Source organism: Myotis lucifugus, unplaced genomic scaffold (assembly GCF_000147115.1).
Source record: "Myotis lucifugus unplaced genomic scaffold, Myoluc2.0 scaffold_150, whole genome shotgun sequence".
In the NCBI taxonomy this organism is placed as follows: Eukaryota; Metazoa; Chordata; class Mammalia; order Chiroptera; family Vespertilionidae; genus Myotis; species Myotis lucifugus.
In genome coordinates this window covers 3,033,628-3,040,882 of record NW_005871198.1, presented here as the reverse complement: position 1 = coordinate 3,040,882, position 7,255 = coordinate 3,033,628, and positions in this window count along the sequence as shown.

Genomic DNA, 7,255 nt, shown 5'->3' with positions numbered 1-7,255 from the left:
GTCATAATAGGGGACTTTAGCACCCCACCGTCAACAATGAATAGATCTTCCAGACAAAATATCAACAAGGAAACAGTGACCTTAAATGACACACTAGACCAGATGGATTTAATTGATATCTACAGAACATTTCATCCCAAAGCAACCGACTATACATTTATCCCAAGTGCACAAGGAACATTCTCAAAGATACACCACATGTTACAACACAAAAGAAGTCTCAATAAATTTAAGAAGATTGAAATCATATTAAGCATCTTCTCCAACCACAATGGCATGTAACTAGAAATCAAGCACAACAAAAAAAAAACCTAAAAAGTATTCAAACACACGGAGGCTGAATAACATGTTATTAAAAACTCAGTTATTTCTTATCTCACTGCACTTGTTTAGTTCCAAATGTTGTTGGGGCAATGGACTAAGTGATTTTTCACTGTCTCAGCTTTGTGAATCAACATTTATAAAGCTATTTGCTCTTTCTTTAAAAAGGTAGAAGTATACTTTTACTAGATCTGCAAAACCTTAGTTATTAGAAAGTATTTGAGCCACAGGCACAGAGCAATGGCCCTAATTTACTTCTCATCTGAGATAGTTTTGCCTTCACTCAAATATTGTCTGTGATAATCTCATATATCAAGTATTTTGGCAAAATTTTTAGCATCTTGTGTTTCTGATGATAAGTTTTAGGAAAAAATTTAAGTAAAAATAAGCAAAAGGAAGAAAGTAAAAACCACTCAGTACCAATATTAACATTTTGATGTTTTTCCTTCTATGTTTTAAAATGTCCATTTCTGGAGATGCTGCTGATTGTTTTTCCAGTGTACACCCCTCAACTCCCTTCATCCTTCCTTCAGAATCGCTAGTCTGTCCAGGTATCCTCCTCCCCCATGGCCTTGAGCTTTGGAGGGAGGGGCTGACCCTGTCATTAGCCCCAGGGGTAGATCCTGAATCATTAAACCAATAATGGTTGTTTACTTTTCTAGCAATTGGTTTAGGCATATGATGCTATTCTGACCAATGAGACCTGTAGGAAGTTGGCTTGGCATCTCAGAGAAAGAGTTCTCTTTTCTAAGAGATACACACAGAATGAGTTGGCTCCTTTCTTTCTTTGCACATTTTCATATCTGCGTGTGGCCTGCACACACATTTTCATCTTGCGGCCAGGCAGGATGCTAGCTTAAAAGGTAAGTGTCTACACTGAGAACGGCAGAGCAATGTCAAGCTCATGGCCAGTGGGCCGCAGGCGGCCCACAATGAATATTTTTGCAGCCCAGCCAGTATAACGGTATGTAAGAAACGTTTTAATAAACATTTTGTAACTTAAAAAAGAAAAGAATGGCAGAGCAGAAAGCTAGAGATAAAATTTGAGTCCTTGATGACATCATTGGGTTGCTAAATTAACCAAACTTATCTCCGCTCTTGTTGTTCAGTGAGATAAATTTCCTTCTTATTTAAGCCAGCAGTTTTCAAATGAAGTGCCTGTACCCTGCAGAGTCCTAGGCTTTCCAAGGGGTGAATGGGCATGGACAGCTTTAAAGAAATCGGTTTTCAGGTCCTCAATATCTCTAAAAACGCTTTTCTAAAATTGATTGGCTTTTGGAGGGCACATGAAATGAAGACGGTGATGTGGTGGCTCTCCTTTCCCACCTTCTCTTTCAAAATCACCTCTTTTCTACTTTACTCACCCATTCCAAATCTTGCTGAGGTTCAAGGCTCCAGGGGTAATATAACCTCAGGAAACAGTTTTAAATTAAGGTGCCCAAACCAATCCCTCATTTATCTAATTAAGAACTACATTTCTGCCCTAGCTGGTTTGGCTCAGTGGATAGAGCATCAGCCTGCAGACCAAAGGGTCCCGGTTCGATACCAGTCAAGTGCGAGTGCAATTGATGTGTTTCACATCAATATTTCTTTCTCTCTTCCACTCTCTCTAAAAATCAATAGAAAAATATCCTCAAGAGAATTAAAAAGTAAAAAAGAACTACATTTCCAATAGAATTTTATTTTTTATGTTTAATAATTATAAAATGTTATAATAATTTAAAACTTTATGGTATTTTGACCAATTATATAGTATTAATATTTGACATAATAACTCAACTGGAATATGTGTGATTACTTAGAGCTTTATGGTACTGGGAAATTAATTTTTATATTTAAAATGTTTAATATATTTTTTTTATAGAGAAGTATGATGGGAGATCAGTAAAAGATTTTGAAGCCTAAAAGTACATACCTCATTATAATAGCTATAAGAGAGGTATAATAAAAATACAAATTCAAGGGGAAAAAAGAATGATCATCAAAGAAGACCTTGTTAATGTGGCTTTTAAATGGATGACGGTAGCCATAAAATTGGAAGAGTATTAAAATTATATTGCATACGTTCAAAATTTGGATTTCAAATATATAGATATTTATAATATGCTAGGTAGTATGTATTTTTCAAATAGTTAAAATTATGATTAAAATTTTAATGTCAACTTAAAAAGGTGAGAGGACATAATTTTGCAAATTATTTTATGAAATACAGTAGCCCAAAAATTTGAAGTTCATTATATAAACTATTTTCAATGGCATTTTCTTGGTGCCTAAAGCATGCATCAGTCTATCTATCTATCTATCTATCTATCTATCTATCTATCTATCTATCATCTACCTACCTACCTACCTACTTATCAATAGAGGTACCTACCTACCTCTATTCTACTTGACCAGTTATTGCTCCTTCATCCACTTTTCAGTTTGTAACATTTGTTGACATCTCTAATTGGCTGTTATTTCCTTTCCCTTTTATTTTATCTTTTTGGATTTATATCTTAGAAAAAAGTTTTACTGTAATTTGGGATTTTAGGTTGGAACAAAGATAAGTGAATTGTTTAGCCTGCCATGTTTTAGCCAGAGGTTAGCAAACTGTTTTCTCATTTATACTTCTTATTTTTAGCATATAATGGAAACATTTTTCCATTTTAAAGGCTACATGATACTTCACATTATGGGAGATTATTAGTGCAAGTTCTTATGGCTGATCCAATCCCTAAAGATTTCTGTATGTTCCTCAAATTCCTTACTCATTATTTGATGACATTAAACAATGCAGACCGGCTCCCACATAAATTAGCTTTATTATATCCCTGACGAGATAATCTACGAGATAGGAATGCAATAAGGTCACAAATACATAGGTTTTCTTATTTTGGCTCCTTTGCTATGAATGTCATATCCTACCACTTTTGTGTAGCTCAAAGTATCGCAAACCTGCTTCACAGCTGCCCTCAGCTCTCCCAAGGTGAAAACTCGTAAAATCTAGGAGGCCATGAAGGACCAAAGGAAAACATGAACACAGAGGACACGGACCTGTCTAACAAAAGGTCCTCTCATAACACGTGGACCCTTTCTTATCCAGGTGAGAAGAAATAATAAAAGCTCCTTATCAGTCAACTTGATCTGGAGTGGAGAAGAATGAATGCAGTCTTTGAAAAAGCTTAATAAGGCAGAATAGCCTTGGTGGGGACATTTTAGACATAGCTTACATTCTACTCCTAACCTTTCAGGACACAGTCCCTGCCCTCTGTCAATTACTGCCATCTCTCCACTGACAAGCCTGATGGGTTATAAGTAAGAATTTTCCAGATGCATGGCAGAGAAAAAAAACAGACCTCTAACACTGGGTTGGTGCTTCTGGTGGCAGGAACCTAGGGTCAGAAATGGAGGAAACCGTGTGGGGAAAGAACAAGACTGAGAACGACTTTCTATTAAAAAACAATTCTGTCGGTGTGTTCTTCGCCTAGGCAGTGTATGTCAGGATGCTGCTTTTCCTTTTTTGAGAGAATTTTAAATGAAAGCCAAGAGGAAGTTTAACTTTTTTCCTAGCTTTCTCTATTTCTGTATCTTGTTTGCAGATACATCTTCCAATGAATTCCCACCTGAACCTGATCCTAATTCCAGAAACACAAAGCCTGGATCTTTGTGCTCACTGCGTTTATTCTGTCTTTCCATGAGCTAAGGCTGCAAATCCCACAGTGAGGCATGCATAAACACGAACTAGGCGGGATTAGACCACACTATTTAGTTAATCTCAGTTTACAAAACCCCTTCTCTCTTTGTCTGACAGGCTGCCACAGAAATTCAGCAATGCAATTTGCAAACCAGACAGGAGAACTTTCTGCATTATGGGTAGGGAGACAGTAAAAAATAACTACTCACTTTCATAAGCCCTTTCTCTTTGAGAAACCCTAGGGATATTTTCCAGGGTGAAGGATCTCTACGGTTCATTCTTCAAATCATCATCATCATGGAGAAGAGCACAGGTGTTGTTGTTTTCCCCCCCGCTAAAATTTAAGTAGCACAACCTCCAAGGGTCTTGACATGTGTAGCTAAGATTACCAAGAAAGGGCCTCCCCTGACTCCCTTACTTCCACACTCCAGCTCACCCTCCCTCCCTCTATTTTAAAAGGTTTGTGTTTTTGGATTCAATGACAATAATACTGGGAGGACTTTAACCAAAGTACTTGGAATTCTAGGAGGAGTGATCAAAGATAATTTTCTATAGTGTGTTTGCATAACTAGACATCCACTAAATGATTGGTGGGCAGCTGGGAATAAAACTGGCTTAACAGAGAAAAGTTCCTATAACATATGTGAGCACAAAGTCAACAAAGGACTCGAAGACTGGGTACTCCTAGTATGGTGTCCCCGTCACCTGATGTCATGAGCACCTGCCTTACCGGAAAACCACTGCAGTAGAAACATCCATGGGTGATAAACACTCCATTTCTGTTCTGTATGTAGATACAATATGCTCTGTGAGGTTTTTCCCCCTACAATCCTCAGGCCCATGGCTCTGCAGACTGCTCTTCGAATGTTCCAAAAGATCATGTTTGCTTTGGTCAAAGATCAGATACACACCCCAATGTTCACATTTTCTGCTCTCCCGTTGGAACAATTTGCAGTTGCTTTCAGAGTCCAAATGTGTTAGATTCATCCAGAGCTCTGGAAGTGTGTTATAAATTACAGAATGTAGTTTGTCACAGAACAAAACGTTATTTCAATGAAGACAGGGACTATCGTGGACATGTTTTATGGAAAGCTAATCTGCTGTAGACCGAAGAGAAACTAAAACTAAGCAAACTAGCAAAGAGTGGTGATGGTGGCAGTGGTGGTAGCTGAGTGGGGTGTGTGTGGCTGGCACAAGTAGGGAAGACAACCACATCGTGTAGTAGTCTGTAATTACCAGTATTCTCTGGCCTTAGGGTTTACCTTCTTCTCATAAGAGAACAGTGGTGTTGTTTTATTTTAAAATAAAAAGTCAGAAATTAAACTCTCTGGAGTTTATACCTAGTTAGGAGTTCACTGCTAAGCAACATAGAGTGATAAAACATTACTCGTTACTGTTTAAATTTCCATCCTGGTCTAACATACATTTATAAAGAAAGACTGACTCATCATTGGCTTGTTGGATTTTTCTAGGTGTAGTTCTCTCTGTTGAGGCAGTGGCTTTTAGGTAATGGTGTAAACACATCATCTTGAAACATCTGAGTAGAGAGTGTTTAGACAAAAATTGTGGAGATCTGTCTGTTAACATTGTTTTCTAATTTTTTTCATTTATTAATAGCACAATTAAAATCAACCCGATTAAATATTAAGCTAGATGGTTTCAAATGCAAACCCAAGTAACCATCCAAAATGAGCTGTCTGCCAATATTATATTTCGTAGAAAGTCTTGGCATCTTTAACAAATGATATATTTGTTGGCTCAGTTTCCTAGGTAACTACTTGGTCTATGAGCAAGTTCTTCCCTATATTGGGAGAGCTAAGATAGCGCTCATCGTGAATATTGAATATTTGTTTTGATGTTAAATAATGAAGGTTATGTTTCAAATGTGCTTCTGTTAAATAAAAAGAAAATCCTAATAGAAAAAATAGATTTTAGTCTAAATTGCCCTTTGGACAAATTGCTTTTCTTAGATAATACAAAGGTGTAAAAGTTGGCAGTTATAAGGAATGCAATCTAGATTGTATATCCTGCATGCTGCCTGTTCTATGTGCCATCATCCTACATACTCCATATGGAACCATCGCCTTCCAAAAACTGGAGCGCGTTTCCACAGATGTCCTTCCTTGTGAATTGGTTCTACTTTGATCAATTATACAAAGGACTTAGGAAAGTATAGAATAAGCTCACTGTCCTGTTTTTGTTCTAATGCTAATTCACAGACCTCGTCTTTCTACATTTCTCTCCTTCTTGAGGGTCTTGACTCCAATATCTCTCCTTCTTCATGATAGTTTATGTCTTGTTCCTTTTCTTCTTATTCCTTTTCTTATTCTCTGCTCTTCTAGAATTTTTTCCCTTAGGTTCTCTCTTTACTTTTCTTTTTCTCTTAAGTTACTCATCTACCCCTTCATTCTTTCATTTTCTCTTATATTCCTTACTCATGTGACTCTGTTATTTATTTATTTATTTATTTATTTGCCTCCTATAACTAAAGCTCAATTTAGAGTACATTCATATTGTGCATTAACTTGTATGGGAACTTAGTCTGTTCAGTGGTGCCCTATCCTATTGCATTAAATTGCAATTATTATGAGTGCTCTCTGACTCCTCCACCATTCTGTTTTATACCCCATAGGGACAGTTTTACTTGCTTTTATATTTGTCTTTGTATTCTGCTGAGTCCAACACCAAGAAGATGCCCTATACCTGTTTGTTTAATGCTGAGGAAGTTAACATTCTTTAACCTTTTTACCAGACACAGAAATAAACTAAAGTCCTTCCTCCATAACCGTGGTACATAGCATGGTTGGTATCTGGTATATAGTGGGCACCTAATATAGGTCTGTTTAATGAATAAATAACCAAAGGCCAAGATTACACCTAAAGCCTGTTTTAATGTAATATGAACACATTTTCTGTCTTTCTTTGGTTAATGTTGCCATATTCAGAGATGATTTATTTACTCACAGAGTATTCAGGACTTGATGGGCCAATAGAATTTCATTCACTTTCTAAGGCTTCATGTACCTCGTCCATATTTTAAATAAAATTTTTTTCTGACTACCTCTCCGCATTTCTTTCTACCTTTTTTTTTTCCTGTAGCTAAGACCACAAAAAAACCTTGGCTTGCAGTGAATATACATTTCCATGGAAACAAAGCCAAAAGCAATAGCAAAGGAGGCATTGCTTATAAAATGTCTCTTGGCTGCCGAATTTCAGACCATTGCCTGATTTCCTTTAGTTTTGCATTGATTTCTTTAA